The sequence below is a fragment of the Rattus norvegicus genome, chromosome 17 (assembly GCF_021556685.1).
Source record: "Rattus norvegicus strain SHRSP/BbbUtx chromosome 17, alternate assembly SHRSP_T2T, whole genome shotgun sequence".
NCBI lineage: Eukaryota > Metazoa > Chordata > Mammalia > Rodentia > Muridae > Rattus > Rattus norvegicus.
This window is the reverse complement of record NC_141550.1, coordinates 87,161,119-87,189,111: the sequence shown is the minus strand read 5'-3', so window position 1 is coordinate 87,189,111 and position 27,993 is coordinate 87,161,119. Positions and strand designations below refer to the sequence as shown.

Below are 27,993 nucleotides of genomic sequence, written 5' to 3'. Positions count from 1 at the left end.
ACTCATGTTTGGGTAGAGATTCTTGGGGTGATAAACACTGTTTTGTAAGCAAATCACTATGAAGCCTGTAACTCTCGAGCAGCATACATACAATGTGTTTTGGCTGAAAAGGAAATTCTATTTCCCAGTGCATGCAGGGAATCTGCAGAGGCTAACTCCAGCCAGGTTCAATTTGTACTGTGGATGGGGCATCTGGAACGTGGACCGTGGAACTGGCTGGAAATGAGAATTTGAGAGGCCTCAACGTAAGGCGGCGTGCGTGCCTTTCATATTGGCCGTGCTATAAAAGATGACGTGTAATCATTTTTAGACTTGAAAGAAGGCACAAAACAACAACAGGTTCATTTTGACTCTCAGAACCATAAAATTAGGTTTTAGAAAAACTCATTCATGTTCATTCTGCTTCAGTTCGGAGTGGGAACCTTTTTTTTTATCCTGAGGAGCATTTGATGTGTATCTGGCAGGGAAGGAGGAGGAGAAGTGCTACTCCCTTGGAGCAGCACGCAGGCTGACTCTGCCTAGCTTTTGTGCAAACTTCCGTTCACCAAAGCAGTGCTGATCTGCTTGGCTCTATCTGGGATCTTTGAATGTGACTCAAATTCTCCTTTTGTCTGTAACCAGTACTCAGTGTTCTTAGTTCCTCTTCAGTCTTGCTTAAGGTTCTCCATCTCCATCTGAAGTTGCCTTGTTGTTGCCTCCGCTCACAGTTGCAACACCATCTTCTGTTTAGTAGTCCTCCCCTGACTCCGGTGTCCCGATGGCCAGTGCTTGCTTCCACGGCTGTGGGGAGTGTGAGGCTTCCATTCCAAGCTGGTGATACGTTCAGTGCCTTCTTTGAATTCCAGGTCTGCTCTCCCGAGATGCTTTCCCTGGGTAACTCAGACCGGGCCTGACCTCATGGTCACCCTTAGACCCTTTCCCTTCCTGACTCTTGGCATCGTCAGAGGCTGCCGAAACGGAATGACCAATGCCGTCTTTTCTTGCTTCTTTCCTCAGCTCCACGTAACTGAGTTTGCTCAGTGTGACCCCTCAGCATCTACGGTGTCTTGTTTCTCCCCTCACTTCTGTCACCGCACTGGTTCAGGCATCAGTCGTTCCTAGTGAGGATAGCTCGCAATGATGGCATCACCTTACCTCAAGTGCTTCATGGGCCGCATCGTCCACATACATTATTAGCTCGGAGAACACTTCTCGAGTGGAGCCTTTCTTTACCCTTAACGGTCCTCAGTGATCAGGCGCATTGACCAAGGGCTGACGAGCTTTATCTCACTCGCTGACATCCATTGATTGGTAGTGGTTACTACAACACTGGGGTAAGAGTCTGAGGCACAATTCATGATGGAAGAGGGTACTGCCATTATTCTTTGTGGATGACCCGTGCGTGACTGGAGCTGTGGTCCACAACATGGCGACTTAGCATCTATTTCAGTTTTGTTCTCTACAGGGAAAGCACAACTTCCTGCGTAGCTGCACCAAGAGTGTCTATGAGACTTGCTTTGAGGAATGGCCAGGTGAAGGGTATCACTTTGGGTGGTTACTTCCTGAGCAGGAGTAGTATACGTTTTCCCTTTCCCACTGCAGGAGCTCAACAGTACTGACGTAGGAAAGCAAGTCCCAGGGTACGAACTCTTATCCCCATACGCTGGTGAACACAAACTGTTCTCGCTATATGTCAGTCTGAGTGAGAAAGGCCTCTTGTCAGAGAACATTTGAGGTGACTGCTTCCCACAGCCTAACTGAATGCATCTTGATGGATACATAATTTGTACAGAAAGTACTTTGGCGCTGTCTTCTGTTTTGCAAATATTAGATTAGTACAAAACTGAGTCACTTATTTCAGAATGTACCAAGAACTACTTGATTCGATTTGAACTTCCAGTTTCTGATTTTCATAGCCAGGTGAGTCTTTTTAGTTTAGCAGTGGAGTATGATAAATCCTATTTAAAGCAATTGAGTTCTATAAAATCTCAATCATGTGGAAGCCAGGGTTGCCAACCAAAAGGCTCCTGAAGCCCCTTCCAATGCCTCAAATGGTGGAATTAGTTGTCATACATTCCAAATACTAAAGGCCCAACATGCTATGACTCTGTGGGCACCAGTCCAGAGACTGTTGTTTTAGTCACCCAGGTAACACTCTTAGCCTCAAATTCCTTTGTGCTTAGCATATTAAAGACTGCTAGTTAGGAGAGGGTGCTTGTGTGTTCCATGGGGGCAGCTTTACTAATAACTGGGGGAAAGAAAAAAAGTCTGCAAAAGGAGGAGAGGCACAAACATAAGGAGTGGGTTGAAGAATCCATAATATCTTGCCACAGGAAGGACATTTGGATTTCTAGAGCACAGTCCTACACGCATTCATCTCAGGTGGCCTCAGAGGGTTTTTATAAAGTGATGACTTACTTGGTTCATTGAGGAAAAGATTAATTATATCGGTACCCCACCTGGAAAGGCTTATCTTATTACAAAGATTTTCATAAATAGTAAAAATGAGATTTTTTAAAAAGGCTAAACTTAAATTTTCAGAGAGCATAATTCTATCATGTGACCCCTAAAGGTTTTTGTGTTGGAGGCTGAGTCACTGTTGGGAGGTGGTGGAAACTCTCAGGGATGAGGCTGGTGAGAGGTTGTTAGGTAGCTGGGAGCTTGCCCTTTGATGGGGGACTCCTTACCTTCTATCTTGGTCATGGCCATGAGATGGAATGGTTTTGTTCTGCTGTCAGTATCCAGTGTGATATGTTACTTTGACACTGACACAAAATTCACGGGGTCAATTGATCATTGCCCGAAGCCTCTAAAAACTGTGGACCAAAATAAATATTTTCTATTGATGCTATTTCAGAGAGCTGACTAACACAAACCCATTTGTTAATTTGGTGGGCACATTTCTATTATTGACTATAATAGCTGCTGTTTGTCATTGAGGGCACAAAAAAATGCCAACTGCCTGTCCCCTAGGAGTTCAGAACGATAGAGTGATGACACTCTTTGGCATGTCTTTTCAGTGGTGGTTGATACAGAGTGGGAGATAGGCTCTAAGGAGAGAGGCAACTTCTCTATGAAGGGAGCTGGCAGGTTGAGAGAGTTCTCTATGAAGTAATAGTTTTGCTGGGTGTGGATAATTTAGCAGATAGCTGAAGAGTTTGAGATTGGCATTATGGGTAGGGTTTCCAGGCAGAGCCCAGACCATGAACATCAGGTGCCGAGTTGTGAGAGCACATGGCGTGTGTGTATGGAGGGACTGAAGGCTTGGTGAAGCAAGGCTTGCTTCTGTTCCTTCCACTGGCAGACACAGATTCTTCAGCAAACTGGTGTTCGTCTTTGGTTTCTCTTCACACAAGAAGTCCAATTTCTATTTCTGTGTCCTCAGAAACAAAATCCTCCTGACTCCTCCTTGGTGTTGATGCTTTAAAGAATAATGTCTGTGTTTGAGACGGGACTGAGTGAAACCACAGACCGTAGCATGGTGTTGTTTGAGTTCCGGGGTCTCAGTACGATGTGTAGGAAATTAGAAATCAGGTATGCACCGATTTCTTTTTATCCAATTTGTGCAATCTTTTATATGTAGGATATACCTGGGCACTTCCCAAACACAGATGCAAAAGAGCTGTATCTCCCGTGTCCCTAATGATGAACAGCATAGAACTAATTATGAGGGTGGACACAGAGGGCTCTTCCCTAGACTCTCTTGCTTGTCGGCCATACCAAGAGACCTGTAGAACACTAAATTCTGCTACTTGAAAATATTTGTAGAGATTTTAGAAACACTTCTCTCATCCAAGAAATGTAGTTGTAGATAAAAGAAAATATACACTGTTGTCCATTATCCATTATCATCTCTCAGGGGATGCTCCCTCCCGACCGTGTGCAGAATGGACAGCACTAACTGGACTTAGAGGGAGAGGGGGCGGAGGAGGAAGAGGAGGGAGAGGGGAAGGGGAAGGAGGAGGGAAGGGGGAGGAGGAGGAGGAAAAGCGACAGCAGCAACAACAAAGGAGGACATGAAGTTGGGAGGGTGATGAGGTGTGGGGCACTAGGAAGTGTTGGAGGGAAGTCATGGTGGGTAGTTATGATCTGAATACATTGTAAAGACAGGACATTTTCTAGAATGTACTTCTCTTCATTAATTAATACAAAGTTGAAGCATTACACAAGACTAATCGTCATCCAAGTGTCCCTGCTGAATAGTATGTGAAATGTGGGCATTGATAATTTTAATAATGAAGAAAACCTCCCACTAAGTCTAGAATTTTTGTATTTTTTTTTTCTGATTGCTGAATGATTTGCTTACCCTGTAGAGAACAATATAAACAAGGAGTCAATTTTATTTATTTATTTATTTATTTATTTATTTATTTATTTATTTATTTATTTATTTATTTATTTTTTTGGTTCTTTTTTTTGGAGCTGGGGACCGAACCCAGGGCCTTGCGCTTCCTAGGCAAGCGCTCTACCACTGAGCTAAATCCCCAACCCCGATTTTATTTTTTTTTACCTTCTTTCATTTTGCTTTCTGGTTGTCACAGGGGTCCACACTTGCACATATTTTCCTTTCCGGGCATTTGCAGTAGAACAACATTTTACTTTAGCAAAGGTGAACTTCTTTTTATTTAATTTAATTAACTTATTTTTTACTTATTCACTTTACATCCTTCTCACTTCCCCTCCTCCTGGTCACCCCGTCCCACAATACTTCCCCTTTCTCCCTCCCTCTCCTGTAGGTGGGAGAGAGACCCACTGGGTACCCCCCCACCCTGGCACCTCAAATCTCTTCGAGGCCAGGCACTTCCTCTCCTACCATGGCCAAACAAGGCAGCCCAGCTAGAACATATCCCACAGACAGGCAACAGCTTTTGGGCTAGCCACTGCTCCAGTTGTTAAGGGAAAGACACTTCTTAATGGTTATGAAAAGCATTGCTTCAGTGCATTAAATGACCATGTGTGTGTTTGCTGTTTTAACACCTGAAGTTTGCTCTTGGATAATGACCACTGATGTTGTTATTATTTTGTAAAATATGCTAACTAACCCTTTCCTGGGCAAACATAGCATCTCTAAAGCAAGAAGTGGATATGACCATAAAAATGAATTGTGCTCTGCTCTGGGAAGGAATAGAGGGTTCCCGAGAGCAGTGCACGATGTCGCATAAGAAATAAAATCGCTACTAACAATTTTATTTCTTGGAAGTCAAGAAATCCAAGAGAGTCTTTCTAAATACCTGGTAGATTTTCTTCCAAGCATTGCTGGTCGGGAGCTCAGAAGGAGCTCTTTGGGCACAGCAAGTGTGACAGGCTCATGACACTGCCAGGGAGTGCAGGAGACAGGGTTGGCAGTGTCCTTTTACGATTTTCTGTGCTTCCCACCAGTCCTTTTCCTGAGATGTGTTCATGTGCGACAGGACTGGTCATGCATAACCTCCCCACCAACTTTCCTAATGAGTTGACCAAGAACCATGACCAGGCCAGGTGGTGAAGTCCTGTCCAGCCTTGGCGGCCAGCAGGCTCACCCCATGCTAATGTGCTTCCCTGTGCTTTGTCTTGTGTGTCTCTGCCAGTTTAACAGGAGGGACAAGACAACGTTATTTCAGTCACTGAATATTTCTTAGAAGTCTCTCTGGAACTCTGCACATTTCTAGGGAAAAAATTGTAGCAGGCTTTTGTTTCTCTTCTCGCCTGGAGCCTTAGCATTGTCTCCTACTGGCCACAGACATTCAGTTTGGTTTCTCAAGCGTCTATTCAGCTCCTCAAAGTGGGAGAAATGAAGTATATCTGTCCATAAAGCTGCTCTGAGGTAACCGTGGAGACAAGCGGGCACGAATGTGAGGCAGTTTATGGACGAGGCTGGATGGATGCAGTGATATTCAACACCCGGACAATAACCCCCCTACATTTTATAGACCCGATCATTTGTGGTTCAATTAAGGAAGCACAGAAAAACAAGGAAGGCTCATGAAGACGCCTAACTCAGGAATGCAGGATTTAATTAAGGCCTATTTTGGATTCTCAGTGACTCGTTTATTCAGAGGCCTGGAAAGACAGCCCCAGCACCCAAGCACATGGTAGCTGAAGATTCAGGCCCTTTCCTATGGTAGGCGGTTTGTCAGTAGTCATGACTGGGGACACAGCATCTGTGGTAACTAAGGACATGCTAGCTTTGGAAACATCTGGAGTATCTGTTGCAGCCCGAGACGCACAGTAGCAATGTGGCTTCTGTCTTCTCTGCTTGCATGCTGCCCTTCTCCACCTCACGCAGGCCCTCTCAGAGGGCTCTCGATTGCTGGTAACCTTTGCTAAGTGACTACACTATAGAGAAGGCTTCTACATGATAGCATTGTGTATATCTGCAGGAAGATCTCGGGTGGACTCTTTTGGATCTCCCGCACCTTTTCTACAGATAATTGCAGCACAGGGGTGAGAGCGGGAAGATGGGCCAAGAAACTCTCTGTGAAGCACAATAACTCTAGAATTCCTTTCGGGAGGCTATTTATGAAACCAATTTAAGTTAATGTTCTTGCCTCAGGGTTGTGTGTGCCACCTAGCATTTCCCTTCCATTCCCTCCCAACTTTGTAGTTTTATGCCTTAAGAAACTTGGTATGCACATGAGTGTGTTCACGTGTGTATATATGTTTGTGAGTCTGCATGCATGCATGTGTGTGCGTGTGCCTGTGTCAATCTCAGATTTTTTTTTCTTAGGAACCAGGGTTTCTTACTGCCTCGGGACTCTGTAAGGAAGCTGGGCTGGATGGTCAGAGAGCTGCAGGGCTTACCCGTCTCTGCCCTACCCCCCAGCACAGAGATTATAGCACCCAGATTTTTCTTTAATGTGGGTTCTAGGATGAAACTTGGGCTTTTATACTTGAGCAAAAAAGCACTATACTGAGTGAGTCACTTCCCCAGGTCCCTAAATAATCTTTAAATGAGCCCTAGTAGCCTGTGATACAGGTTAATGCCTCTGTACTGTGGTTCTTGGCTTGCAAGAAAAAGGCCCATCCCTTGTGCTTGAATGGTAACTTTTACTTTAAAATAAATATATTCTTAAGTCCTATGTGGTAGATAAGATGTTTTCCCCCTCGTCAGCTCACAGGTACGAGATTAGACCTGGCAGAGTTGGTCCATGAAATAGCATGCTACGGAATCGAATCATTTCCTCCTCTTATTGTAACTTAAAAAAACAAAACAAAACAAAACAAAAACAAAGAACCAAAATGGCAGCATGTTTGGGAGGACTACAGAGGTGGTTCAGTCAGCAAAGGACTTGCTGCTCACGCAAAGGACCCAGAACCCATGTAAGAGCCAAGCATGGGAGGGAAGACCCGAGATTCCAGTGCTCCTAGAGGGAGATGGGTGGCGGGGACAGCAGAATCCTCGAGGGTGAGCCAACCTGGAATATGGGGCAGTAAGTAACTGAGACCTTGTCTCAAATGAAAAGGAAGGAGGTAAGGACTGACATCTGAGGTTACCCTCTGACCTCCACACACATGCTATGGCATGAGCATGTGCATGCCTAGACACACACACACACACACACACACACACACACACACACACGGAGAGAGGGAGAGAGAGAGAGAGAAACACATACAGATACAGACACACACAATGGCATAGACGTATACACATACAAGCACACAGACAGACAGACACACACACACATACACATACAGATACATACAGAAAAACTGTCAGTGGGGTGGCAAATTTCAGTCATCAGATTTTCAAGTGCACTATAAACAATGTTGTTCCTTTCCTTGAAGTTTTAAAGAGTAGCCTGCACAAATTGCTTGTCACCACCAAACATTTTAGTATGGATTCCTTACCCACAAGGACTCCCACAATGCCATCAAGCCCAGGAAACTAATATCAATATTGCGTGGTCCTAAGATTGTGATGAGCTTTTCAGAAGTCTCGCTATTACTTCCCCTCCTTTTTTTTGGTAGAAGTCTCCTGTCTAGCATGATGTATGCTGTACTTGGTTGGTGCCCCTTTCTGGCTTCTGCTGACCTGCACCAATTCCTTCAGGATCTAGTGACTCTCATGCCTTGTTGAAAGGGCTGTCACACCCCTCTGTTTGGGTTGTGGGTGTATTTTCACGATTGTCTCCAGCCTAAGCCTCAGCAGCAGGAGATTTGTAGAAGTCTTGCTGTGTTCTTTGACAAGTCCTGTGCTGGCTTGTCCATGTCAACTTGACACAAGCTAGAGTTGCCTGAGAGGCGGGAACCTCTATTGAGAAAGTGTTTCTGTAAGTCTCAGCTGTATGGCATTTTCTTAATTCGTGATTGATGGGGGAGGGCCCAGTCCTTGTGGGTGGTGCCATCCCTCAGATGGTGGTCCTGGGTTCTATATGAAAGCAGGCCGAGCAAGCTAGGGGAATCGAGCCAAGAAGCAGCACCCCTCCATGGCCTCTGCATCAGCTCCTGCTTCCAGATCTTGCCCTGTTTGAGTTCCTGTCCTGACTTCCTTCGATCATGAACAGTGGTGTGGCAGGGTGAGGCAAATCAACCCTTTCCTCCCCAATTTGCCTTTTGTTTGTGATGTTTCTTCACAGCAGTAGGAGCCCCAACTAAAGCACATTTATCCAGTGACACAGGTTTGATTGGAGCCAATATTGTTTATTAAGGTTCATCATTAACCAAGATAGTGACTTAACAGATTTCTAAGAATTGTTGGGAGCACTCTGAAGCCACATGTTATCTTTGCCGTCCATTTCTTTTTCCAGCATGTCTTAGGATTTTCCATTCTACTCCAGGGATGCCCATTCAGCATTATTTTGATCCTCCCTGTAACAGACATTGTAATTTCCTGTGATCTTTGTCCCAATCCCCGAATTCTTTGGGCATAGCTTTCTGGCAGAAATGATGTCCCAGTTCACTGGATACTTTTCTTGCCTGTAACCATGTCTCCAAGGATCCCTGCCAGGTTCCTATGAGCAAAGAATCTTGTTGACAATAAACATTGGGGTGTCTTCTTGCCATCAGGATGTCATTGTTCCTCTCAGTGAATAAACCTAGGAAAAACATGTTTCCGTGTTAAACGATGATTAATAGCAACACGTGATAAAATATCTGGATGATCATTCTAGACCATGGTAGATGTTGACGTTGCTGTTGTTCAAATGGGTTTGGCACTCCGTCCTCCTGGGCCGGCTTTTACACTCTCTGTTTTAAGGTAGTCCAGAGGCCCATCATGGCTTCTCCCACTTGCACAGCACACAGAGCTGCCCAGATTTCCTTGGGAATATTTTTATTGTAAGCATTCATTTATTTACCTGCTTGTCTTCCCCTCAACGTTGCAGGACCCTAGGGACAGAGGCCAACTCCAGATTGTCCTGCACCATTGTTGGCTGACTGATTCAGCGAATGAAGCTTGCCCTTGAAGCGAGCCGTTTCCTTCAGTGTATGTGGCAGCCTTGCTCCTGACTCAGCTGTTCCCCTAACTGAAATCCACCCCCAAAATATGAATATTTACCACCAGATCAGAAAAAATATATGTCTCAGGCCTGGGATGCAAAGTCAGAAGAGGAATTTGTGGGGTTTTTGGCTGTCTCAAGACCATAGAATATGTTAAAAAAAATACAGGGTAGAGAGATGGTTCAGAGGTTAAGAGTACTTGCTGCTCTCCCAGAGGACCTGAGATTTGTTCCCAGCACCATTTGTAACTTCAGCTCCAAGGGAGCCAACTGTTGTAGAAATGTTTAATCCTGATCTGGAGTTTCTACTCCGCCTTGATAATTTTGACACACACACCTTTAATATTTATAACAAGCCTTAAACAGCACAAGACCTGGGCAGATAGCTAACCTCTGTGCCATTAGAACCTACCAACCTATTGATAAGCCCGAGTTATCACTTACTATGTTTTATTTGGGCTGCTCTTAACTCCAATTGGCCAACCTTCATGGCCATGTTTTCATGACCCCTAACCCAACCCATGGCGGCTTCTCTCTCCTCCTCACCTTCTTCTCCCCTCGTGAGAGGGGAGGAGTCTGACCTCAAGCCTGGGAATCCTAAACGTCACCTATGTCTCTTCTGTATAGTTCTTGGTTGTTGGTATCTTTATTTACCAATCAGAAGTAATTTGGTGGCAAGGCCACATAGCATCTCCATGTAGACTTTCTCAACTCTGGAGCAACCTTGTTTTGTGGAACCAATATTAGCATTAGAATACAAGCAGCTCCAGGCCAACCCACTACACCTCTGGCCTCCTTATTACCTGTACTCATGTACATGTGCACATGCACACACACAAGGACACACACACACACACACACACACACACACACGCACACACACTAACCCAAAGTGTTGGCGTAAGGAAATGATGACATTCTTTTGATTTATATATAAGTGCATACATGTGTCAGTACAAACAACTCATATATAATGTGAGCTGTGCTGTGTTTCTTTGAAGCTTTGGTATTCATTTCAACCAACCATATTGTTTTAGACATCATAAACTCAATGCTTATAGTAAGATCACAGCTGTCCGCAGTATCTTCCCTGTGTCTTTTATTTCTCTGGTGGTAATTAATGTTAGGAGTTTGTTCAGACATTGCAGAACACTGTTCTTCCTGCTGAGAAATCTCAGCACATGCTATTCCTAGCAAGAATGCAAAATTGTTGATATACTCATGGCCATCGCTCAAGGCCTCTGTAAGAGTCCCTTTTTATAGACAGAAGGAGTAATCAATACTGAACAAAGGTGGATCTACACCAGGAGGCACAAGGACCCAAACGGTGATGTGCATCGGTGTGGATTGCTTCCTCTGAGTCCTTATGTAGCTGAGATCCTTTAAAATGGATGATGTTGGCCATCTTGAAGGAGGCCATCTCAAAGGAGGAGAATCAAAGTGAACAGATTAAGTAATAAGGGAAACAAGTACAAGTGTTTTATGGGGCAAATATGGGGTGGGTTAGGTGAAGCTCACACCCTCCTGACAGGAGAGCTGCCCTGCTATCTTCTATTGTTGTTCAAGAATGTTAGGCCTTCCGATGCATTTTCAATGGAAGCCTTTTAAATATTTGCTGTGACAAGGTAATGTGGTGCTGGGGACTTGGACAAGAGTCTCAGGTCCAGAAATTCTGGGAGCCTGCTTTTGAGCAAGTGCTTAACCCCCAAGACCCTTAGTTTCCTTAGCTCCAAAACAGGGTTTTCCCATAGATATGTTGGGAGCTTTAAATGATTTTCTCTATCAAATAAAATCTGTATGTTGCATTTTCCATTGTATTAAGAAACAGTATCAACTCATAGGTACTTTTAAAAACCCTATTTCCTTTCCCAGTCCCTTCCCCATTGTTACCACGGCCAGAGCACTTTCCCAGAGTGCCACACATCATAGGAAGCCCTGACTAGAGTTAATGCTTCTGTGGAAGCAAGCTGAGGGGCGCTGGGAGAGGAAGGTTGGCTCTCTGTGACTGGAGAGAAAAACGGGGCATTCTGAGAGGAGGATGCATGGTGAGAGGAAGGTCTTCCCAGGCGGTTTCCATTGGGATCCAGTGGCCATAGCAATACAGATGTTTGATATCTCTCTATGACTGCCAGGGCTGAAGTTCCTTATGGGGCAAGAGCCACGTGTGCTGGCTAAGGTTGGCTGTTGACTTCCCCAGTCCATGGAGCAAGAAGCAAACTGGAACCAACAGTGCCACCATGTGGCCTGAGGCAGAAGCAAGCTGACCAGCCTCAGCCTTCTGCCTTGTCCAAGGGCTCCTCTCCTGATCTCTTTTCCCTCTAAGACAAGTATATTGCCTTGGATGCGTGTTGATAGAATGATCTGGAACATAGAACTCCGGGCCTGTTGCAAGGTCTGGGTGGATGATAATTTAAGCATCCAAAGCCTTTGAAGTCCAAACCAAGTGTCACGGGAATGGGGGGCTTTGACGTGTGTGTACAGGCCATTCATAGAAACAGAAGGAGGGAGACTGTGCATTGGGCTCGAGAAGGTTTTCAAGGTGTCTTAGCCTGGGTGAGATTTCAGAATGACAACTTCTGTAGACACTGCTAACTCGTATTGAGGGAATGAAGGACTCTAGGGAAGAAGACCACTTGTTTACTATAACCTTTCATTTTTTCATTATTTCTCTTACAAAACTGCTCACCATAACTCGTGTAATAATATTAAAACAATAGTGGCTGGTTGCTATTATACACACTATAATTAATAGGAAGCAATAAAAATTTTAGGATACGCCAAGCTCCATTTCATGCTGGTATTTTTGTGTTTTTGCCACTGGGTTTATTCGTAGTCTGAACCTGGATGCAAAGAGTGAATAAATGTAGTATTTTTGACTGTTGTGCTTTCCCTCCCATAAAATGTATTCTCTTTATGTACCCTCTACCCTGCTGCCTCACTATCCCCTTGCCCCCCTGCCCCACTGCCCCCCAAACCTCGTTTTCACAGTAGCACTGAGGCAGACCATCTTTACGGCTACCTTCACCCTGCATCATCTTCGGGCTTGACCTATTGGCCCAGCTTTTCTCAGGGCTGAAGCATTTACTAGGGCTCATTAATGATGCTGGAGACCCATAGCTTGGGCTGTTCAATGGTCTGTTGAGTCTGTTTTCCCTCCCAATCTTAGAGGAAGGAGATTTTCTCCACCACACAGGTACATGGTAGAGGGACCAGCACTAGGGCGTTTCTGAATGAGTCACAGGGTGAAAGTATGAGATCAAAATGGCACAGAATTAAAACTGTAAAAATGACAGAAGGCTAAATTAAATAGACAGACCACGAATAAGACCAGTATGGTTTTAAGTATATGTATACGCGCGCGTGCGCGCACGCGCGCACACACACACACACACACACACACACACACACACACACACACACACACACACAGTTTTACTTCTTGGTGCCAAAAGTAACTTAAAACTTACTGTACTTTCGAGAAGATTTGGGGATGAGTGATGAGTGAGAGAGGAGATCTTTCCCCCCTCCCTTTTATTTTATAAAGAAAAGTGGTGTCCCCTCCCGCCACTATTGTTCAGGGGCAAGATAGATCTCAACCACTGGCCTTAATTTCAAATATCATAATGTAGATCATTTTAAAATCTGTGTTGGCTTTTTTTATACACGTCATTTTTATTATGGAAAAATAGAAATAGTATAATGTTACTTTGCTCACCTAAAATGGGCTATATGTGTTACCAAATACACCCCAATTACTATGTTGTCCCTCCACTTCCTTAACCTCAATGTTACATAAATGTTTAGATAATCGGCATTTGTTTATTACACACTGACTCCTCGTTCTCCCTTCTCTGGATCTGACCACCACCGTGTCTACACATTTGACCATTCCAGATGCTTCACATACATGAAATAAAATGGTCCTTTTCTCATTGGGATTGGCTTATTTCACTGTGTATAACATTCTCAACATGCCGATGTGTTTTTGAGTGTTGAATTTCCTCTCTTTTTACGGGTGCCATTCAGCCTTGCGTGCACCCCACATTTTAGTTCTCCGTTTGTCCCGCTGTAGTCAGCATGCCTGCTCTGACATTTTGGCTGCTGTGATGAATGGAGTGTGGCTCTGAGAGAACATCTGAGTTTCCACTTTGTTTTCTTGGCAGGACAGATCCAGACATGGAGTTCTGCGTTATATAGAACACCCACACATACTAATGTCCCCACATTTCCACTAACACCATTAAAAAAAAAACTGGCCATAATGTGGTACAGTGTATTTTGATTTGCATCTTTCTGATGATCAGTGATTTAGACCCCTTTTCTAACTTTACTGGCCAATTGCTTATCCTCTTTGGAAACATGTTCGTTCAAAATCTTTACCCACTTATAAACTGGCACATTTGCTATTCTGTTATTGAATTGGGGGAGCTCTTTGTATTCTGGATATTAATCCCTTATCAAATATGTGATTTCCAAATGTTATTAGGATGTTGGTGGGTTGGTGATGGAGGAAGGCGATACTGTGGTTTGGAAAATCCTGTGGTTTCTGAGGCAGCTTCCCTGGTGTTGTACGAGGGAAATAAGGGAACCTACTACACAGATAGTCCGCACTGGACCAGGGGCGCAGTCTTTCAGGTTTGGACAACTGCATTGTTCTACTTGGACTCTGTGATAAAACAACCCTGATGCTATCCTCCTCACATCCCTGGAGAAATTGCCTGAGAGTGCCATCATCAATTCTTGGCGGCACTCTTCCTGGGTCTTGTTCCTTTGCGTATGAATGAAGGAAAAAAAACCCAGACTCTTTGTTTCCAGTGCCTCTTTCAGTCACTTCTTTTTTTTTTTTTTTTTTTTATTGAGTATTTCTTATATACATTTCGAGTGTTATTCCCTTTCCCGGTTTCCAGGCAAACATCCCCCTAATCCCTCCCCCTCCCCTTCTTTATGGGTGTTCCCCTCCCCATCCTCCCCCCATTGCCGCTCTCCCCCAACAATCACGTTCACTGGGGGTTCAGTCTTAGCAGGACCCAGGGCTTCCCCTTCCACTGGTGCTCTTACTAGGATATTCATTGCTACCTATGGGGTCAGAGTCCAGGGTCAGTCCATGTATAGTCTTTGGGTAGTGGCTTAGTCCCTGGAAGCTCTGGTTGGTTGGCATTGTTGTACATATGGGGTCTCGAGCCCCTTCAAGCTCTTTCAGTCCTTTCACTGATTCCTTCAACGGGGGTCCTATTCTCAGTTCAGTGGTTTGCTGCTGGCATTCGCCTATGTATTTGCTGTATTCTGGCTGTGTCTCTCAGGAGCGATCTACATCCGGGCCCTGTCAGCCTGCACTTCTTTGCTTCTGAGCTACTTTTATCAAAGTGTAGTCACTGCTCCTCACCCATGGAATACACGTCTGTAGGATCAGCCACAACCAAGGGTTGAACATATTCAGGAGAAGCAATGGCATCTGGACTAAACACAGGCTTTGGAAAAAATCATCATCACTATGCCTGAATGATTTAATAGATCAACAGAATTTTGATTCAAGGAAGTCACGTGGATTGGTACAAAAACAAAATCACAGCTATGGTGGGTATCGTGGTATTAACATTTCTTCCATTTCTTCTTGCATTTGCTCCCATTAGATGGGAGGACTTGTTTGTTGGGAAAGGAAGCAGGAAGTCTTTTGGATGGAACACATGTAGGCCCCTTTGTGCTTGTGAACACATACCTCTAGAGAAGTCATGGTGGGCTTTTGCAAAAGCTGGGGTCTTTCTTTATGGAGGCTACAAGGCACTCAGCTCTTAGTCCAAGCAGCAGCTGGCACGAGTGAGACGCACCTCATGGTGGGTGTCTTTCTCTTCATTGAGTCTGTAACAAGAAAGGAACTGACAGCTGAACCTGAGCTGTCCTATAGATTCCTTGGAACTCCCTCTGTGCTTCCCCACTGTCCTGTGTTCCCTGTGCAGGGTAGCTGGCATCTGGGTGACTTGTTTTGTTGTATGACATATCCTCCAGTCATCCAATCACTTGATCCTGGAGTGTTTTGTTGGTTGGTGGCTTTGCTAGTAGGAGCTCTTCTGGAGTAGTGAGTTAATGGTGGTCTCCAAAGATGCGCCCACCTTTGGAACAAGAGTCTTTACCGATGGCAGGTGGGAAAGATCTAGAGATGAATGTATCCCAGATTCCTCATAAATCTAATCCCTTTAAGAAGCAGAACAGATAGAGAGAGTCATGAATCCGGGGCACAGGTTTGCTGGTACTCATAAGAAACATCAGACCAATTTTTCCACATCTGTCTGGAAACTGAATCCTGACCAACTCTTGATCTTGGACTCTCAGTGTGTGTGTGTGTGCATGTGTGTGTGTGCATGTGTATGTCTGTGTGTTTGTGTCTCCCTGTGTACATGTCATTACATGCTTATAAAAGTCAGAGGACATCTTGCAGGAGTCAGTTCTCTCCTTCTACTACGTTGGTCCCAGGGATCCAACTCAGGGTGTCAGGCTTGGTGGCAATCATCTTTACCCGCTGAGCCATCTATTTTGCAGGGAAACCCTAGCAACAAGGCCACCACACCAGATGTGTTAGTTAACCAATTGTTAATTAAATAGATGGGAGTCGGCACCATAGGAAAAAGAGAACCTGAGAGAAGCCCAGGTTGGTCATTAGAATCGCTTGGGGAATTTTAATAAAGAGCAGATGGTAGACACACTGCCCCAAGACAATTGAATCAGAATCTCTAGGGGCTGGGCCACAGCATTCTTGTTTTTAAAAGTGGTGTGGGTGATTTTAGTACGTGGGGGGAGCTTCCCTCCCTTGTTCTATCTTAAAGATGAGCAAACTAAGACTCAACCAAGTGTCCCTGGGGTTTAAAGAAAAAAAAAATAGAATGGTTTTTGCGAGGCTAAAGTTAAGTTAAGAATCTTAGAAAGCAAAAGGAGGAAAGAGTTTCACGTTGTTTTGTGGTTTGTTTTTGACAGAGCCCAGGCAGGCTTGTGACTTGTAGTTTTCATGCCTTTGGCTCCAGATCTCCATTTTGAAATCTTGACTCGAGTAAGGGAGGTGGAGCCCCCTCGGCTCGATTTTTCGACGATTGATTCCCCAAACAGTATATTTTAAAGAATATAGCTTATGTGCTCTATATGAGAAATGCTTCCTGTCACAGACATGCACGGCAGTTTGAAATGCTCCATTTTTAATTCTGCGAAGAGCCTCCACACTGAGTTCCTTAACGGCCACACTAATTTTTATGATTTTTTTTTTTTGTTACTGCCTCAACGAAGATTCTGTTTCCTCGTTCCCCTAAGAGTCCTAAATGGGGTCAGGATTTCTGTGAGGCAAAAGAGACGCACAATTGTGTTTGGAGTCTTGTTATGGGTAACTCCTTTAGTAAATTACACAGAAGATTTAATGTTCAGGGCAATTCGTTTTCTTTTTTTAAAAGATGGTCTGTTGAAACAGGACCGTGGCTTCAGAGATGTGGCATTAAATGTAATCACCCCACTTAGGTTCTCCACCCTTTGGAGACTCATAAAGATAAGGGCAGTAGGATAATTGGTATATTATGTACTCTTTAAAACAGCATGATTCAGTCCAAGTAGGGATTGCCGTGGCTCTAAATTAATCCCCTGGGGAACAAATGAAAAAAATATATATGTGCTATATTATCGAGGTACATATTTTGGTGCTTTGATATCTTGGCGAGTACATTAATCTGTCATTAATTTTAACCAGGGCGATCTGGTGGTGATTAGAGCATGGCTGGATAATCAGAGGCTAGAGAAGCCCACCGAGAGAGATTGACTCCAATGAGCTAATCAGCTTTTCTTTCATAGAAGACACAAAACTGGGGTCCCGATGACTTGAGGGCATTAACAATTGCAGGGCACTTTTCCTAAGAGTCCCGGTATTTAGCCCCGGTGTCCTGGCCAAATTCCAACTCCAGTAATGCCATTTTGCCTCCTGAAAAGTCCCCCTGCAGTTACCAGTGGATGTAGCATTGTTCTTCTCTTCCTGTCCCAAAGTGGGAGGCTTTGTGTGGAGGTGGCATCGCGGGCAGCTAACCAGTTGCTTCCTTACTGTTGTGAGTGGCTACGCTTGGCTCCAGCAGGGCCGTCCCTAAGCTGCTGTGAGTGCATGGCAGGGGCTGTTTACACAGGACTCTCGCTGTCAGGGGCAGTTGGCAGGAGATTTATTCCTTTGGGAAACTCATTGTAATCTTTTAATAAAGAAGGATGCTTTGATTAGTAGAATTAGATGAAATTGGACAATACCTATGAATGTATGATGTCTGTATTTACCTCCCGGGTCTGATTTTTTGTCCTAGAGAAGATGAGAAAATGTGGATTCTTAACCGATGTGATTTCTGTAACCATGGTGCATGCAGCTTGCATTAAAATGTGAAAAATAAACATTTTTTAAAAATTTCTTTGGAAAATCTTATTAGATAGATATTCTAAAGTGCTCAGAAATAGAGAATAGTTACATGGGTCATGAGACTCAGAGTGTGCTGGCTAACAGCCCTCAAGTGCCAAGAGGCATCACGATTCTGAACCCGGGGAGCTGGACAGATAGTTTCTGGAGTAATGTTCCTGTTCACTTAGGGGGATATTTATTTGTGGTGACAAAGACTTCAGAGGCAGGAGTTGGGTCATCCATAGTCAAACCGGAGGGCAGGTATGCCAAGGGAGAAATCAAGTTGATGTTTCCTTGAGTGATATGCGGAATGGGCGTCACCATCCACTTGCCCATCCCCGGCAGTGTTCAGTGTATTTGACTGGAGCCACATAAAGCAGAATCATGGAGTTCACACGGTTCTGCTAGCTGCCTCCTGGAGAATTCCAGTGTTACACAAAATAGCTTCTAGTTGACTCCCTCTAGAGATGTTGTATTCATTGTTCTCTGCACCCATTGGCTCCTTATCACTGGAATGAAATAACGTAGGTCATTCATGAAGCAGAGAGGCTTGCTTTGCTCCTGTTCAGATCTGAGATAGTGCAGGATGTGGTTTCCAGCCTCAGGTGAGAACAGAGCATTGTGATGGAAGAAAATGGGGTTGGATGGGTGGAGTCCTAACATCTCCTCAAAAGGTCTATCTCCCTGCCTGCCTCATGTGCTCTGATGGGCCTTCTGTTAGGGTCCCTTTTAGTATTCCTCCCAGGGGGACGAAGCCTTTACATGTAGACTTCGGAGAATACTTACAACATATTCAAACCACAGCTGGTCATAAGACAGTACTCTATTTTAATAAACATTTAAATAAAATTCAAAATTTTATTTAGATAGACCTTTATTTCACGTGTGTGTGTGTATGTGCATGCACACATATACACATGTATGGGCATGTGTGCCGTGATAAACATATATGTGGAAACCAGAAACTACTTACAGGAGTTATCATGTAGGTCCGTTGGAACAGAGAATGTCAGGTTTAACAGTATCCACCTTTGTCAACTGAGTTAATATATCATTTCTCTAACATCGTGACAGTTGTTAGGGATTTAATTCATTAAAACATTTTATCATGTTTCTTAATGAATGACAGTTTGGAGCTAAATATAAAGAGTTTATTACAAAATTAAAACTTTAGAACAGCGCCTAGAAGCTTCATGTATTTATGGAAAAGTAAAATCCTATTATTTTAAACAACAGGTCTTTACACTTTTTCCGTATACTCTGAAGTGTCTATAAATGGAACAGATAGTTCTAATGTGTCTTTAAATAGTTTATAAATGAACACATTCTATCTAACTGAGAAACTATTAAGAGAACAATGCAAGAGAATCAGTGTAGGGGAATAATGATTTCATAGGTCAGAACTAAGATTTAAAATGCACTTGGCCTAGTGTGAACGCTCAGGAAGTCTTGTTCCATTGTTCTGTGTCCTGGGTGAGTAAATCAAAGCTATCAGATGCTGCTTTTTAAAAGGAAATCAGAGTCTCAAAATAAAATGCCTTTATTAACAGTTCTGTTTGCTTTGGCCTTTTCTGTTTCTGGGTGAGTCTCAGTGGGTGACACTTTGTATCTAGAATTCCTCTCAGTGGATGTATGTATCACTTCTAGGCTTTTCCACATCAAGTCAGGTCTCTTTCACTCACTAAATTTTGTTGTGTTCCTAAAGTTTTATATTAGTTTGTAATCAGTAGCATGTACAAAATTTTACCCACCATGCTTCGCTTCCATGTTTATAAGAAATAGAACGTTTGTTGATTTAGGAGGTGTGTTTAGAAAAAGTCTACTGATAGAATTTTTTTTTTTCAACAATCCAAACAGCCCTGCTCTGTGCCTGTTTTGTAACAGCATATGGGAAAGGAAATCTGATGCCTTAATAAGTCTCTACTCCTTATTAGATAACATGGAGAAAATAAGGGCCCTTTAAATGAGCTCTCTAAGCCTTCGAGAATGGATGGAAATGACTCAAATCATGATTGTGCCTTTCAACCACTTCCATTTTCCATGCAGCTTAATGGTGGTGTGGAAAGATTGATGGCCCTGAGTTGGTGGAACTATTAGTCTCAAAGGAGGGTGGATTGGGGACAAAGGGGTAGCAGGACAAAGAGAGGAGAGCCCGCCTATCAGCCAGGTAGAATGGAGGTGTGTGGCGGCCGCTTGTCACATGTGATTTTAGTTGAAGCCATCACCCCGCCTCTGTTAATGTTCCTAGCTAGTGCAATTTCTTTTCTGTGACTGTCCCAGGAATAATGTGCCAGTCGAGGGAAAATGTTACTGGGCAGGGTAATACACTATTACTAGCCCCATCTTCTCACGGCCTCTGGGCTTTTTCAGCTGTAGGATTACAGGCTAATGCTGACTGACATGTATGAAAGGGACATTTCTCACATGTATTAGATGCTCAGCAAATGCCACTGGACTTGCGTGAAGAGACTGGTGGCTGGTGGAACGCTTTTACATCAAGAATTATGACTTAGGGAGCTGGATGTCCAGCTTCATGGTAGAGCATGTGCTTTGCAAGCAAACCATCCTGGGAAAAGATACACGGAATCAAACAAACAAACAAACACCCAACCCCAACCACTGTGAGTAAAGCTCTTGGTATGTTTTAGAAGTTTGTAGTTACATTTCAGAAATAAGCAATTTCCTACTCACTGCTCTGAAACAAATACTGTCTGAGCCAGTGCTAAGCGCTCAAGTCGCCTGGTAATCATGAACCTCCTGCTTTTGGCTTAATTGATCTAGTTGTCACGAATCTGTCTTTCTCTTATTTATGCATTTATTGAGAAGCATTCATGTTGTATACCGATTTCTTTGTATCTCTTTACTTCCTTTTAATCTGAGATTTTTTTTTTCTTAAAACATTGTAGTTTACAGGAAACAGAAGACACTTTTATTCGCTGGTGTGTTACATGGAAATTTGTGATCAAGCTCATGACTGAAACACCGAACAACCCCTAAGGAATCTGATATTTCTCATAACTCAGGCATATGTTGTGGATCTCTTCCCACAGAGAGTTTTTCTTTTTTCTTTACACTCACCTCCAAGTGTATGGAGGACTATTTTCCCAGATTGTTGAGTAACAAACCAATCAGCTCACTAAAAATATGGCCCCGCCTCTTTTTTGGGCAGAGTCAATAACATGAGTTCCCACACCTCTCTGTCTGCTTCTTTCCTTCCTTCCTTTGCCCATCTCATTCTCAAGCATATGTTTTGTTTGTATGAACCATTTATTTTTCAAACTGTCTGTATTGTTTGTACAAAACCATTTAGGCTGTCTTTACATCTCTATGGTACCATTCAACGTAGCGCCCAAGGTCAGTAGCCTTTGTAGTAAACATCCAACTTTCCAGCACAGTGAGTGGGAAAACAATTTATATTCAAAATGTACTTTCCCAAAAATACACATATATTGTACAGCTTCCACGGTTGAGCAGAACATAACTTATAACACGTCTCCAATGCTGACCACTTTGGGGGACTTGCTTGATTTTTTTATGGGGCTGGCGGGGAGCTGAAGCCATGGCTTAGTGGTTCTTCTTGTAGAGGACCTGGATCTAGTTCCTAGCACCCATGTGGTGGCTCCCAACCATCTGTGACTTTTGTTTCAGGGGATCTGATGGCCTCTTCTGATGTCTGTGGGCACCAGGTGTGAACGTGGAGGATATGCACATGGACGCAAACACGCATGCACATAAACACATGTGCACATAACCCCCACCCCCAAAACATGGCTTGCATTCACTTTTCAAAACAGTAGTTAGAAACCTACCCGTAGAAGCATTATGCATAAGACATCAATACTAAAGGTGCAGAATTAATTTAGTTGGGAAACTTAAAACCTCTCCATTGTTTTGAAAGGCTAATAAAATGATATCAGTGGGGGGGGGCTGTGTGCATTGTTACCTTCATGCTGAGTTTCGCCCTGCCCACCCACTGTGAAATCACGCATTTTCCTTGTCTACACCCTTGCCCATTGACTTTACTGTTACTGCCATTGTTAACCTGTGTTCTTCTGACAGGAAACACCCCACCTGATAAAAATCGCTTCTTATCTCAACTCTTCAGGGAAATCTGAAAATAGCGTAAAGGTTTTTAAATGTGTGGAAATTAAAAGGAAAGTTGTATGTGTATTTTCAGAAAATCCATTTTGAATACAAATTGTTCTCTGACCTGTCCACGACATTTAAGTAGGCGCTAGCTTTCTGGTGTATACCTCTGTTGTTTGCTTTGAGCTTTAAACAGTAGACACAGAAAAACAAAATCAGTCAAAAACTCCCAGTCAAGACTAGCTCCCATCCAGAGACGATTAAGTGCATTTCTGTTCTACAGTGGGAGTTAGAAGAGAAATAAAAGCAGCACTAGTATGCTAGGCTTAAAGTGAGAACTTTGGTGGTCCCCCACCCCCATATTTCCACTGAGTGCATCGAGGGGCACATTGTTACTTACTAAACGCTATCCTAGCATACCGACTGTCTAAAGTCATTTACTAACCTAGAACTGAGAGCAGTTGGCTCCGTCCAGGAGAGAAGCTGCAGCCCATCTGCAATGTGGGCCGTGAGCACCCACACTCTATGGGGAGGACAGTTCTATTGGGCTCATAGTTAGGGGACTCACAGTCCCTTACCATGGTATCCCACCCTGTCCCCTGGGGTAGACTTGGTGTGTGATTTTGGGACTTGTGACTGGTCACCCTGCTGCATCTATATATTATAGGGGATCCATATGTAGAGAACTAAACTGGAACTGGGCCTGTCTCAACCTTGAAGGCCCAACCTCCATGGTCCCTAGGTCTAATAGCTGGGCCCCATGATCAAGAGGTTCCAGAGATTCATCAAATGCTACCACCAGCTGGAAACCAACTTGTGAGGGACATTCCAGTGTTAAACATTGAGAGCCATGAATATGACATTTATGCTCACAGGTAGCTCAGGACTTCAGAAGGAAGGCTAAAAGATCAGGTCTCTCTCCTCTCTCTTCGTGTGTGTGTGAGTGTGAGTGTGAGTGTGAGTGTGAGTGTGAGTGTGAGTGTGTGTGTGTGAGTGTGAGTGTGAGTGTGAGTGTGTGTGTGAGTGTGAGTGTGAGTGTGTGTGTGTGAGTGTGAGTGTGAGTGTGAGTGTGTGTGTGAGTGTGAGTGTGAGTGTGAGTGTGTGTGTGAGTGTGAGTGTGAGTGTGTGTGTGTGAGTGTGAGTGTGAGTGTGAGTGTGAGTGTGTGTGTGAGTGTGAGTGTGAGTGTGTGTGTGTGTGAGTGTGAGTGTGAGTGTGAGTGTGTGTGTGTGAGTGTGAGTGTGAGTGTGAGTGTGTGTGTGAGTGTGAGTGTGAGTGTGTGTGTGTGTGAGTGTGAGTGTGAGTGTGAGTGTGTGTGTGTGTGTGTGTGTGTGTCTGTGATTGAGTTCCATGGAAGCACCAGACATTTTGCTGGGTCCCTTTTGTTAGTCTTCAGAACAATTAAGCACACAAGGCAGACAATGTCTTAGGTGACATCTCTCTGACCTCATACAGCCGTGACTCTTTTTGCACCTCCATTTCTATTACATCACTGCCCTAGTTAGTGTTACTCTTGCTGTGATGAAACACCATGACCAGAAGAAACTCGGGGAGGAAAGGGTTTATTTGCCTTATACTTCCACATGGCAGTCCATCACTGGAGGAAGTCAGGACAGGTACCCAGACAGGACTGGAATCTGGATGCAGGAACTGACGTAGAGGCCACGGAAAGTTGCTTGCTGCTTACTAGCTCTCTCAGCCTCCTTTCTTATTGACTCCAGGGCTACCTACTCAGGGTTAGCACCTCTCACAGTGGGCTGGACCCTCCCTCATGAATCACCAATTAAGAAAATGTCCTACAGGCTTGCCCACAGCCTAATCTTATGGGGTCATTCTCAATTGAGGATCCCTCCCCTCCAGCAACTCTCTGGCTTGTGTTAACTTGATGCAAAACTAGTTTTGCACAGATAGATTTGGCTTGCAGATCTCAGTGTACACTTTCTGCTCCAACTCATCTTTCTTCCCTCAGCTTGGCCACCTTCTCACTACTTTCTTCTTTTTATGGCTACTCCTTTCTCAATTTAAATGCTTAAAGCATTACAAAAAAATTTCATCTCCATGCCAGCCGCCAGCTCTGGGCTCCCTCCCATGTGCTAATGGTCTTGTAATAGCTGTAATAAACTGATGAGGGTATCAGAAACTTGACCCCGCCTCACATCCTTCTGATAGAAGAACAAACGGAAGGCAGGAAGTCCCCTTTGAACACATAATCCTCTCCTGCTGCCTTCTCCATCCCTCTCCCCACTTCAGTCTCTCACCCTGATGGGTTGTGATCAGGAGTTTTATCTGTTTTATCCCCTTGCATGTGATGAAACCCCATAGGGGCAACTTGGCACAGAGAATATAGTCATTGTGATTCAGCTAAGCCTTGTACACTACTCCGCTGCTGGGTATATGCAATGCCCTGTCTGCTCAGACATTTCAGCCTGACACCACCATGCTTTTAGTTAGCTTTGCATTTTGCATATTTGGAAGGACTGAAGTCAGCATTAGCATGACGGTTTCAATGTCGCACAGAAACAAGCACATCACTCTCTCCCGTAGTCATGTGCTCCTCTGTGCGCGGGTGAAGGGCAGCAATGTCTGAACTCTTCTCTCCAGAGGGTGGTCACAGCTAGAATTCCCAGTCGGGAGCCAGATGGTCACATGACTTTGGTGGCCCAATCCTCTCCAGCTCTGCTAGGCTGAGGACCTGACTGTCTACAGGGGGATAACTATCTTTGAAGGAAATGTTTATTGCTATGCATTTTTTGAATGCTTGCTTTTGCTTCTTGAGGAAAGGGCTACTCATGTGACTCAGGCTTTACTCAGTAGCAGAAGGCAGCTTTGAAGCCTTGGACCTTAGTTGCCTGAGTTATAGGCATGGAGACCACATCACCACACCCACATTGAATGTTCTTTCATGGTCCCAGTGTTTGCACATTTGAGATAGACTTGTGCTTGTCCCAAGTTTAGGAAAGATTAGGTAGATGAATTTGTGACAATGATCTTTATATAAAAACAGGAAGTTTTGTGCAATTTTAGGAATTCCTACCTGTTTATTAACTCAATCATTCATAAAAATGCATTTAAATCAAATGCCTTTAAAGGGTAAGGCAGAGTTTGGGGGCTAAAAGCATAGGTGTTTCTTGCTGTCAGGAAACTCATTAGGATAAGTATAGGGATAGTGGATGGAGACAGATTACAGAGAATTGAACTAATGTGTCATGTGTGATGAATCCACAGAAGCCATGGGGTAGAACTGAAGCAATTTGGACTGAGCCACACCCCTCATCTGCATAGGACGGACATAAAAGGTTTCTAGAACAAGGTGACATCTGCTCAGAAACCCAATGGAAGTTGGGGAGTGCTGTGTAGTGTTTGAGGGAAGAGTTTGTGTTAAAGCAGGAAGATCATGTATGCTGGCATCTCGGAAATGAACAGAACAGTGAGAGGAGGGAGTACCCAAGAGGAGAGAGACAGATGCCAAAAACGAAATCAGAGAGATGGGTGTGGAAGCATGGGTCAAGCAGGTTCTTTGGCTTTCCCTCCAAGGAAGAGGAAAGGATTGAGAGTGCGTTTGATTTATGTTGAGCCAAGTTTTGTCTATCGTGTTGGAGGCAAGGGTGGAAGTAAGAAGACCTCTTGTCCCTACAGCTAAGAGGCAATACTACCAGGAACACTGCTCTAAGAACTGATGGGTTTCCAGTTCACAAGTAGGATTGGGAGAAGTTGGAAGAAGTCATGGAGTCCCCAGGATCTGCTTTGGGGATGTGCAAGTGGAAAATGAAAGAAAAAAAAACAACAAACTACTGGACACACTGTGTGTGCTCCTGGTTTGTGTGAACAATTGGTTGGTATGGAAACGGGAGAAACTGAAAAAGGCACAGGTATTTTAGAAGGAAAGAATCAATGCTTTGGTTTGAGGCTTGATGGATCTGAGATCTCTGGTAGGAACTGGAGAAGAGTCACCAAGAATGTTGACTGGTGGAGTGTTGAGTGTGGACCACAGGGAAGGATGCACCAAGGAAGCCTTAGAATGACTGCAAACAGTGAGGTGTGGTTGGTGGTAATGGAGGAAGGGTGTGCGGTGAGGCTGTACAAGGCGTTTCCACCACGGCTGAGGACAACCCACCCATCCATGCCGAGGCAGATTGTCAGTGCATTTGTGCCCTGTGGTTACAGTCATGAGGTACCCAAGCCAGTGACCTAACACAACACTACGGGGGTTACACTTTGGGGGTTGAGGTGTGAAGTCAGTCTCACCATGGTGACAGGGAGTCTCCCTTACCTCTCTACTTTCCAGGGTTGGTTGACAGTCTTGACGTCACACAGACAACCATCTTTTTCATGGTGTCTTTACATCATCTTCCCTCGGGGCCTGTCAGTATTTATGCTCTCTAGTGAGCGTGGTTATCATACAGGATTAAGGGCCACCTGAACCTCACCTTAAGTCGGATACATCTGCAAAGACCTTATTTCCGAATAGAATCACAGTCTTAGTCTGTGAGTATTGAGAGTTCAATACAGTGGCTGAAGAGGTGGCTCAGCAGTTAACAGCGTCGTTTGTTCATTCAGAGGCTCTGAGTTCAGTTCCCAGCACCCAGTCAGGTGACTCCCAACCGCCGTAATTTCTCTTCCATGGAATCTGACCTTCCCAGCACCTACCCCTGCTCCATACACATAATTACACATAAAAATAATTCTTAACAACATTAATATATATTTCTGGGGGGTATCACGTGTCCTTTCATGTGCTTGCTTTAGCTGAACATCCTTTCACCTAGGTCTGCTTCAGCTAAACATTCCCTCACATGTTTACCCCAGCAAAACACCATCCAACTGACTTTCCAAAGAACCCTTATATTTCTGCTTCAGTAGTGGTGATTAAGATTAAGAAGATTAAAGAATAGAAAAAACAAAGACAAAAATTTATACATGAACAAGTAGGAAGAAAAGGTGAATAATTTTCAGAGTGATGTTTTGAGTAGATGAGAGTGCATGGGCCCTAGGTGGGCCAAGCTGGAGACAGCTGTATTTAACAGGCCTTCAAACCACTCTGGTAGACGCTCTAGTTTGAGGTTCCAGAAGTTCTGTTGCCAACCAAGAATGGAAATATCCCATTTGAGTGATGAGCATTGCCAAGTAGGTATACAGAGGAGCTGAGATGGACAATGTCACAGCCATGTTGGGGAGAAGTGCTGTAGGGAGGGAGAGCTCTTTGCCTGGCCTTCACTAGGAGATGCTTCACCAGCTGTCCTGTCTCTTTAATGGCTGCCCCTTTGAAATGTCTCTCTAGCATGGCCTGGGAGAACCGGCTGCATCCCCAGCTGGTATTTTTAGCTGACCCGAATCAGACCCTGGTGGAAGGAAGAACATGTCACAGGGATTTGAAATATTTGCATCTGACAGGGCTCAAACATTGCACAACAGATTAATGTTCTGATGCCCAAATGGTATTATATTGAAATTTTGTATAGCAACTTTATTTCAAATCCAACTTAGTATTTCTGTTGAAACCTTCCCAAAGATGACTCCCTAATTTGCATTCTCTGACCATCATATATGGTTTAATCTGAAGCCATTACAGACTGTGAGTTGTCGTTGGTATTATTATCGCTTGAATGTGACTATTCCTATGGGCTTCTCTTCTAAAGTATGCAATGAAGAATTTGAAATGGCCCCACTTTTTCCAGTCGATAGTTAGAGGACTAAAAACGTTATGGCAATGGAGAATTTCAATCAAAGCAGCAAATGACTTGAGCTTTAGTGAAATGACTTGGGTAGATAAATGCTCGGCTGGTACAGAGCATCCTGATTTACTCCCTGTTCAAACCAGCCAGGGGATCGGGAGTGCCGGCTATTTGATAGAAAAGATGAGCTTATTAAATCACATATTGACGTTTGGAGAATTACATCATCAAGAGAGTATCTTCTTCCCACTCTGAAGCCGTCAGAAAAGGGTCTTCTCATGTGGTAGTTCCACCCATCCTGCGGCTCGCCGTGAGACCCACAGCGTTTCCTTTGCCCCCGCCTCCTAGGATCTCAGGCACAACACATCACAGTTGGTTGAGTTGTCTTTTGATGTCTTTCTTTGCATTTCCAGTTGGTAACAGAGAGCCTGTTACAAG

The 27,993-nt window shown here is 44.1% G+C and overlaps 1 protein-coding gene across 2 annotated transcripts in view; it reads left to right on the top strand.

Annotated features, from left to right (window-relative positions):
• Positions 1-27,993, top strand: part of Nebl (nebulette) — a 351,844-nt gene that overhangs the window by 75,086 nt on the left and 248,765 nt on the right. The gene's annotated exons all lie outside the window — the stretch shown is intronic.